A 9,471-nucleotide genomic window follows, 5' to 3' on the forward strand; every position below is an offset into this window, starting at 1 on the left:
GCAATGGCAAACCACTTCTGAAAATCTTGCCAAGAAAAATGCAGCAACTACACACTCCAAAAAGCCACTTTGGTGTAGTGGAAAGGGCATCGGGCTAGAAACTAGAAGATTGAATTTTAGTCCTGCTTTAGGTACAAAGTCAACTGAAGAACTTCATGATCATTCAATCCTAGGAAAACGGCAATGGCTGACCACTTTTAAGATTGTTGTCCCCAAAATTGCATCCTAGTGGCATTCACCAAGAGGCTCCATCTCCACCCCAAAATCATAAATGTAAGTTCCACTAAATCAAGTGAATAGTGTTGCATATCACTGACCAGTCTTACTATACTTTACTATAAGGTGTTTAGAGATCAGGCTTAGCTAGTTAAATCAGGCCAACAGTTTTATGTAGATGAACATCATGCTCTGCAAAAAGATCACTACATTTAGCCAGATTTATTTTTTCCATAAAATGTAAGATGCATAAGGAATGAATGCCCATCTTTTTTTCTAATCTCAGAATAGTTTTCATATAATGCAGTTAAAGTACTGAGCTAGAAGCAGAGAAACCCAGATTTAACCACAGAAATTCACTGAATGAGTAAGCACATACATAATGAAGTCAGGCTATTTCACAAGACGGGTAGGAAAAAAGAATGCAATTACAGTACCCTTTTGTGCTTAAAAGATGGGATGTAAATCAGGGTGCTTCGCTAATCTGAAATGTTACCTTACTCTGAACAAAAACAACTTGCAGTCACGTATTTTTGAATCTATAAAGACCTGTATTCAGAAATTATGCAAACTTTATTCCCACACAAGTTAGAATGCCTGCAAATAGATATATCCAAAAATGGTATTTTTTAATGTGATCTGTGATGGAACTTAGCTACAAAACCTAATGAGTCTTATTTTACAGACAGGCTTTGTATTTTGTTCAATGTCTTTAAAACAAATTACAGCCATGTATATTTTCCATGTCAATCAACATTAAACTTGTTTTCTCCTCAAATCCTTTCATTTAAATGCTTCTTTTACCCCAGCCATTATAGATTTGGCATAATAGGTAATCTGATTATCAGGATATCTTGGATTTTCCAAGTGTCAAATTTTCATTATACAGATTTATCCTAAAAATCTGAACACATTCAAAGATATAGAGCACAAAGGCCTATGGGCTAAATACAGGTAGTACTTACAATAGTTCATTTTGTGACTGTTAACAACATTTCAGTTACAACGGCACTGAAAAAAGTTACTTGTGACCATTTTTCACATAGCCATTGCAGCATCCTCATGGTCATGTGATCAGAATTCAGACACTTTGCAACTGACTCACATTTATGACCATTGCAGTGTCCTGGGATCATGTGATCACCTGCAACCTTCTGACAAGATTTACTTAACAACCGTGTCACTAATTTAACAACTGCACTGATTCACTTAACAACTGGCAAGGTCATAGAATGGGGCAAAATTCACTTAACAAATGTCTTACTTAGCAACACAAATTTTCGGCTCAATTGTGGTCATAAGGTCATAAATACTATCTGTATTTAGGGTAATTCAGCAAATGAGGTATACAAAACTTCAATTGCTTATCTAAAATTATATAGTGTATTTATAGGACAGGCAACGTTCATTCTGGAGACTATTTCATAGTTCAAACATGCCAGTTAAAAGGTTTTGTTTCTTCTCACAAATGTTATTTTTTCAGCAATTACATGCCCTATTTACTCACCTCTAATGTACTTACGGAATGGTATTTATGTGGCTTTCAGAGTATAAATACTAGCAGTTCTACCCAGCATGCTAGATGTAGAAAGATACTTGGAATTATAATTTAATGCTACCCTCTTTTCCATATATTAAGCATTTTATAGAAATAGTAAAAATGGAAGCAACCTAAGCTGGTTAAATCAATGCCATTTTTTTAAAGTCAACATAAATTAATTAGGTTCAGCTGACAATGCTGGTTAAAGAATTTCCTAAATAAAAATCTAGCTTGAGTTTTCTCTTTATGAGAAAAACTGAACAGCATTTTAATGAGCTGTACAATACTTAGGTTATTTATAATACAGATGGTTCTATGACTTGTTCAGTGAGTTTTAACTTGTTGACAGCACTGAACGAGTGGAATTTTCAACTAATCAACGTTCCAGTCATTTTAGTATCTCAAAGTTGCGTGGCTGCCATCTGCAACCTTCTTTGCCAGTTTTCTACAAAGTCAATGAGAACCAGGAGATCACAAATGGCAGTAATGTCCTCACTTAATGACATGGGATTCTCTTAACAATGGCAACCAGGAAATGCTGGAACTGATGTGAATAAGTGATGTGGTCATGACATCACACTTTAAAATCACATTGCTTAAATGACAAAAAATCCAGTCCCAATTGCTGTTGTTAACCAAGTACTATCTGTATTTACTTATACTAGCTTAGCTATGGTTTAGTCAACCTCATTTTCACATGGCTTTCTGAACTATAAATCAACTGCACAGACTAGAATTGTACAATGTTAGGCTACATGTGGGTGACTAGGTTCAAGATTGGGTGTCCTGCAAATAAAAAATATTTTAAACAATATAACTGGTATCAAAAACCTTTCTTCATATCATATTATCTTTTCCTGCCAATATTATATATACAGTGAGGGAAAAAATTATTTGATCCCCTGCTGATTTTGTACATTTGCCCACTGACAAATGATCAGTCTATAATTTTAATGGTAGGTTTAACAATGAGACAGAACAACAACAAAAATCCAGAAAAACGCATTTCAAAAAAGTTTTAAATTGATTTGCATTTTAATGAGAGAAATAAGTATTTGATCCCCTATCAGCAAGATTTCTGGCTCCCAGGTGTCTTTTATACAGGTGCTGAGATTAGGAGTACTCTCTTAAAGGGAGTGGTCCTAATCTTGGCTTGCTATCTGTATATAAGACACCTATCCACATAAGCAATCAATCAGATTCCAAACTCTCCACCATGGCCAAGACCAAAGAGCTGTCCAAGGATGTCAGGGACAAGATTGTAGACCTACACAAGACTAGAATGGGCTACAAGACTATCACCAAGCAGCTTGGCGAGGTGACATTTGATGCGATTATTCGCAAATGGAAAAAACACAAAATAACTATCAATCTCTTTCAGTCTGGGGCTCCATGCAAAATCTCACCTCGTAGAGTTTCAATGATCATGAGAACGGTAAGGAATCAGCCCAGAACTACACGGGAGGATCTTGTCAATGATCTCAAGGCAGCTGGGACCATAGTCACCAAGAAAACAATTGGTAACACGCTATACTGTGAAGGACTTGCAGCATCCGCAAGGTCCCTCTCCTCAAGAAAGCACATGTACAGGCCCGTCTGAAGTTTGCCAATGAACATTTGAATGATTCAGAGAACTGGGTGAAAGTGTTGTGGTCAGATGAGACGAAAATTGAGCTATTTGGCATCAACTCAATTCGCTGTGTTTGGCGGAGGAGGAATGCTGCCTATGATTCCAAGAACACCATCCCCACTGGCAAACATGGAGGTGGAAACATTATGCTGCTAGGAGGACAGGACAACTTCACCGCATCAAAGGGGTGAATGGACAGGGACATGTACCATCAAATCTTGGGTGAGAACCTCCTTCCCTCAGCAATGGCACTGAATATGGGTCATGGATGGGTATTCCAGCACGGCAATGACCCAAAACATACAGCCAAGGCAATGAAAGAGTGCCTCAAAAAGAAGCACATTAAGGTCCTGGAGTGGCCTAGCCAGTCTCCAGACCTTAATCCCCTGGAAAATCTGTGGAGGGAGCTGAAGGTTCGAGCTGCCAAACGTCAGCCTCGAAACCTTAATGACTTGGAGAGGATCTGCAAAAAGGAGTGGGACAAAATCCCTCCTGAGATGTGTGCAAACCTGGTGGCCAACTACACGAAACATCTGACCAGCAAGGGTTTTGTCACCAAGTACTAAGTCATGTTTTGCGAAGGGATCAAATACTTATTTCACTCATTAAAATGCAAATCAATTTATAACTTTTTTGAAATGTGTTTTTCTGGATTTTTTGGTTGTTATTCTGTCTCTCACTGTTAAAATAAACTTACCATTAAAATTATAGACTGATCATTTGCCAGTGGGCAAATGTACAAAATCAGCAGGGGATCAAATAATTTTTTCCCCTCACTGTAAGGAAGGCCTACTTTGTTTTGCTTCAGCTCTGCCTTTTGTTCCTGGAAAGCTTTTTAAAAATTTATATGTCTCAAATTTGCATAAATATATTTGTAATTAATATAGAGAACCCCAATATTAGTTCTATCATGAATAACGCATACTGGTTTTTCTAAATAAAAACTTGGACTTGCTGTTATGAATTTTCAAATTTTAGTTTTAATAATGAAAGCTTCTGGGAATAGCAAATATTGACATTTTCTTCTTCGTGACCATGTTCCCAAAGCTTTTTTTTCTCACTTAGTGTAACTGTCCAGATTGCCCATAACCCAACAAATTGGGAATAAGCCGCCAGCAAAAATCACTGTGAATCCAATGGCATTTTCCTGTAAATTGAAAAAAACGTCTGTTAAGTATGTATCTGCAGCATACAAGAGATAATAGATGCTCGTTAGGGGAGAAATGTGACTCTTTAGTTGTTTCATTTCTAGTGTATATATGAAATCTTATGGGCTGCGTGCAAACTTCTATAAATTACTGTACATGTGATTAATTTATAATTCATATAGTAAATAACTTATGGCATATATAATATTCATTATAATCTTAATGATCCTCAGTTTTCTCAGTACAAATTCCTGTAGATTCCTTGAGGTAATTTTACAGAGAACAGCCTATAAATACTTTCAAATTAGGTTCCATCTATTATGTTACACTTATTTCTTGCAGCAAACAACACAACGGCAATATAAATCTCAGATGTATTACAGCCTATTTAAAATGTATACAGTTAGTACTTTACTGCAGGGAAATCTTGAACAACATGAAAAATAAGGCACTCATGTTTGCTGCAAATAATTAAAATTTAGTCTTGAAACAGAATAAGAATTCTTGACAATTAAGACTTTCCCCTCTTACCAGTTTCTTGTGAAATGAGAAAGATGGGATATATGATGAGAATGTAGAAAAGATTAAAACTAAAAAAAGCCACTATCTAGCCTCATAAAATTCTTTAGGAAACAAGCACAAGTGCATTTGGAAGAATTCCAAACTAAAAAACTCATAATGTTTTTTAAACAACTAGCTCAAACCACTTATCCTATTTTTGATAATTAATTATATCTATTATTGTTAGTTAAATACATGTACCCAGACACTATGCTGTTTGCTAAATATTGAAAATGTTACTTGGAAAAACTCCAACCCTAACCCAAATCCTAATCCTAATCCCACCCTATCCCTAAAAAAACTAATAAAATCTATATATAAAAAAAACCACGTATTCTATTCTTCATGGTCATTTCATCTGTTACATGGCAGCCTCTGGGGAAATACAGATTAGTACAACATTGGGCAAAGGGGAAAAGATATAATGCTTCAGATTGTAAAATGTTGGATATAAACACTGTCTTAAAGTGACAAGCAATTAACAGAGTTAACTGCTGAGAGCAAATCTCACATATTTAACGAAGTTTCAGGGGGAAAATAATGGTGTGTGTGTTTGTTTGAGGGGACAGTTAATCTCTCCTGCCTTCATATTGTGACCTCTGATTTTAGTAAGCAAAGCGAGCGCAAGAGTGCAGACACGATTTAAGGCAGTGTTTCTCAATCTTGTTCATTGAAGATGTGTGGACTTCAACTCCCAGAATTCCCCAACCATCATGGCTGGCTGGGGAATCCTGGGAGTTGAAATCCATACATCTTCAAATGGACAGGGTTGAGAAACACTGATTTAAGGCTTACATCTGTTGGGATTTTCATCAACCATCCATAAGACCTTCTGTACTTATATGTAACTACAGAGGCCGAGGTAAAGGTCGTCTGCCTAATATCATAGGCATTTCAACGACAATTTTTTCCTTTTAAAAAGGCATAAAGGCACGCGACCCTGTCCTTGGGAGCATTTCCTCTTCCACCACATATTTCAGTCCGTCCGGAAGAAGAGGTACAAAATATCATGGCCTCGCCGTAACAGAGTAATTAAAATAAAACCCTTTGACCCGTGTTCCTTTCGGACGTTCTCTATAGCACAAGTCTAGCCAGGGGACTGATTTCAGATCCGACTGAGCCCTTCAGAAACCCACTCTTAAAGGCGAGAGCCTGGCAATATTGACATTCATGAGTCATGGGGAGGAGGGGAGAAGCGGAGGGGGGGGGGGCTGGAAGCTTTAAAGAAAAATTAACTCTCACCAAGAAACTGTTTCCTGGCTTGTTGGACATCTTTGCCCTTGGGAGGATCTGGCTCCTCACGGTCCCGTTCAGCAACCGCAGCCCCTTCTGGAAAGCCAGCATTGCTGCGCCGGTGGCTACCTGTCACCCTCTGGGAGAGAAAACGCGTGAACGGCCTCGCCCTTGAACCCGCAACAGCGCCAACCGAAACCGCGCCTCGGCCTGTGTTGGGAAGGTCTGCGCAAGGTCGGTAGAGGGGGGGGGAGAGAGAGAGAGAGAGAGAGAGAGACTGCCGTAGGCTCGCCGAGAGCAGCGCCGCCCGCAGGTGCTTCCCTCGGAACGCGGCAGATGTGACGAAAGCGCACGCGCTGCGGAAGAGGAGCACTCGGAAGGGAGGGGTCGGGTTGAAGAGACGACGTAGAAGTGCGCAGGCGGGGTGGCGCTTTCGGAGGACTGGCAAATCCTCCAGCAGCACTTTCCCTAAAGGGATGGGGAAGTCGCAGGAGTTCCCACTAATGATGATTTGCCCTACAGTTTTGAGGGAAGCTCTCTAGACCAGTGTTTCTCAACCTTGACCATTTTTAAGGCATGTGGACTTCAACTCCCAGAATTCCACAGCCAGCATTGCTGGCTGTGGAATTCTGGGAGTTGAAGTCCACATGCCTTAAAATGGTCAAGGTTGAGAAACACTGAGCTAGATTTTCCTTTCCCTTCGCGTTCTACATTAGAATAGAATAGAGCTGGAAGGGCCTTGGAGGTCTTCTAGTCCAGCCCCCTGCTCAAGCAGGAGACTCTACCATTTCAGTCAGACAAGCGATTGTCCAGTCTCTTCTTAAAAACCTCCAGTGATGAAGCAGCCATAATTTCTGAAGGCAAGCTGTTCCACTGGTTAATTGTTCTCACAGATAGGATTGTCACTTGTTAAATAGTCACCGTTAGATTGTCAGTCCAAAAGAGTGAAAGACGGAATAGCCATTCCTGAAAACGAGTCTATTCAGATAAGAGAAAATGCCTTGAAATAGCCCGATGATAAAAACAGGATTTCACACACTGCAAGGTTCTAGTCCAGTGATGGTGAACCTTTTAGAGATCAAGTCAGGTGCTGGGTGGGTGTGGCCCATTGGGTGGGTGTGGCTCATTGGGTGGGCGTGGCTGCGGTGGTAACAGCAGACTGTGGGACTAAAAAATTCAATCAATCAATTCCAACTTTGCAAGATCTTTTTTTTCCCGCGAGAAGTTGAAATTGACTGATTGAACCTTTTTTTTTTGTACACAGCAGCGGAGGCCTAAAGCAAAAAGGTTTTATAAAACCCAGCTGAATGCCTAGGACTGGGGCGGTGGCACGTGTGCCCACAGAGAAGGCTCTGAGTGCCGCCTCTGGCACTTGTGCCATAGGTTCGCCACCACTGCTCTAGTCACAATATTGTTTGATCACTAGGGTGGGAGAGGGCTCACCTCATGCCTAAATATGTACAGGGAGTCCTTGATTGACAATTGCAATTGGGACCAGAATTTCCATCACTGAGTGATGTGGTTGTAAAATGTGACCGCATAGCCTAGCAACAGCAATCCTTGCCCCAGTTGCCATCATTAACTGGATCCTAGGGTCAAACTACTTCCTGCCAGCTTCCCACAACCAAAGTCAATGGGGAATCTGGCAGGAAGGTAATTGAAAGACAAGTTCCAGGCTGGCAAGAAGGTAATTAAAAGGTTATTGCAGTGTGGGTTTAATGTTGTACACAATGCATGAGAAGAATGTTCACAAAAATTTACAAAATGAGGTATCCAAATATGAACGTTAGGATGTCATGACATCCCCATACAATATGGCAAAGAAACAGCAAAATTTGAACATTAGGAATTCCATTTATTTCCAAATAATATATAATAAGCTGTACATCCAAAGCTGACAAATGAATTGTTCCTTTTCACCATTACTGTGATATCAAGTGGAGATGTGCCTTATAAAATACAGTGCCAGTGGCAGGGAAACTGAACTGCAAGTATCCAGATTGCTTTGAATTGGACACAGCAGCTATAACTGCTGGGAATTTGGCTTCGGCATCCTCTTAAAGTCCTCTCTCCTCACTGCACTACACAAAGCAATGCAGAGGTGATAGTACTAATAATTGCACTAGGATCCTGTCACGGTGTGCTTCTGAGGATTTGATAAAAATATCTGGGGACAGAGCAGTAAAAGAAAAAAATCTCACTATTTTCGGATTGTGAGAATCAAGTTGATATTTTTAGTAGAATAAGATCCATGTATCTTACATGTTTTCAAGAATGAGAATGGATATTTCCTTTGGTGTCCCCCTTTCAAAGTTGCAATACAGAAAAATAAATTATTTCGAAAGAAAAGAAAACTCTGTTCACAGATTGTTGATTTAACTGTCTCAATTAAAATGCATCTCTCTTAGGTGATATCTGTGTTTGGAGAAACTCTGTCAAGATTCAGTTCCTTCCATACAGTTCCTTTCCCTTCTTTCCTAAAATGATCAATTAGTTCAAAGTGACATCCTCAGGTTGCAAACCTCACACAGCTCATCAACTCTAGTGGATCAATAATGCCCATTTGCTCTCAGTTTTACGGTGATTGAGGTAGCCTCATACCACAACCCCAGGAATGGGAAGATTTTGTAAGGGTACTAAATATTTCATGTAATTGAAAGATTATATCACTGTTTTAAGGTCTCTCTGGAATACCTGATGCATCCAGGGATGATATAATAATTGCTTTGCATTTACAATGCGAGGATTCTAGACATTCAATCAAAATTTATTAGGCTAGTGGCCTTCCATAAGATAACAGTGGATAACATCCCAAATTGAAGATGCTAAATTCTCAAGCAAGAGACATCTGGGTACTCTCCATCCAAAAACTAGCCTTTTCCTTTCAGGTACCTTTAATTCCCAAATGAATCCCCCCCCCCCGTTTATTTGTATTTATAAATACACTAGCTGTACCCGGCCACGCGTTGCTGTGGCTCAGTCTGGTTAAATGGAAAAGAAAGAAAAGAGAAAGCGCACGTTTGTAATATGTTTAATTTCACAATGCTTGTGGGTATACAATATTTTTTGTTGTTCCATTGTCTGTGCAGATATAGAGATTGTCTGGTTTGCCGACTCTAGAACACGCAACATATAATTGTCCA

General features: G+C 39.4%; 1 long non-coding RNA gene across 1 annotated transcript; it reads right to left on the reverse strand.

Moving 5' to 3' along the window:
* Window positions 1-4,346: 4,346 nt before the first annotated feature.
* Window positions 4,347-6,580, reverse strand: LOC107294471. Its single transcript, XR_001549044.1, has 2 exons — window positions 6,338-6,580; window positions 4,347-4,533 (listed from the first exon to the last, which is right to left on the reverse strand). It is a non-coding gene; the product is annotated as an uncharacterized LOC107294471 (long non-coding RNA).
* Between the last annotated feature and the right edge of the window lie 2,891 nt (window positions 6,581-9,471).

The sequence above is a fragment of the Protobothrops mucrosquamatus genome, unplaced genomic scaffold, assembly GCF_001527695.2.
Source record: "Protobothrops mucrosquamatus isolate PMUCROS unplaced genomic scaffold, P.Mucros_1.0 scaffold_178, whole genome shotgun sequence".
Classification (NCBI taxonomy): Eukaryota; Metazoa; Chordata; class Lepidosauria; order Squamata; family Viperidae; genus Protobothrops; species Protobothrops mucrosquamatus.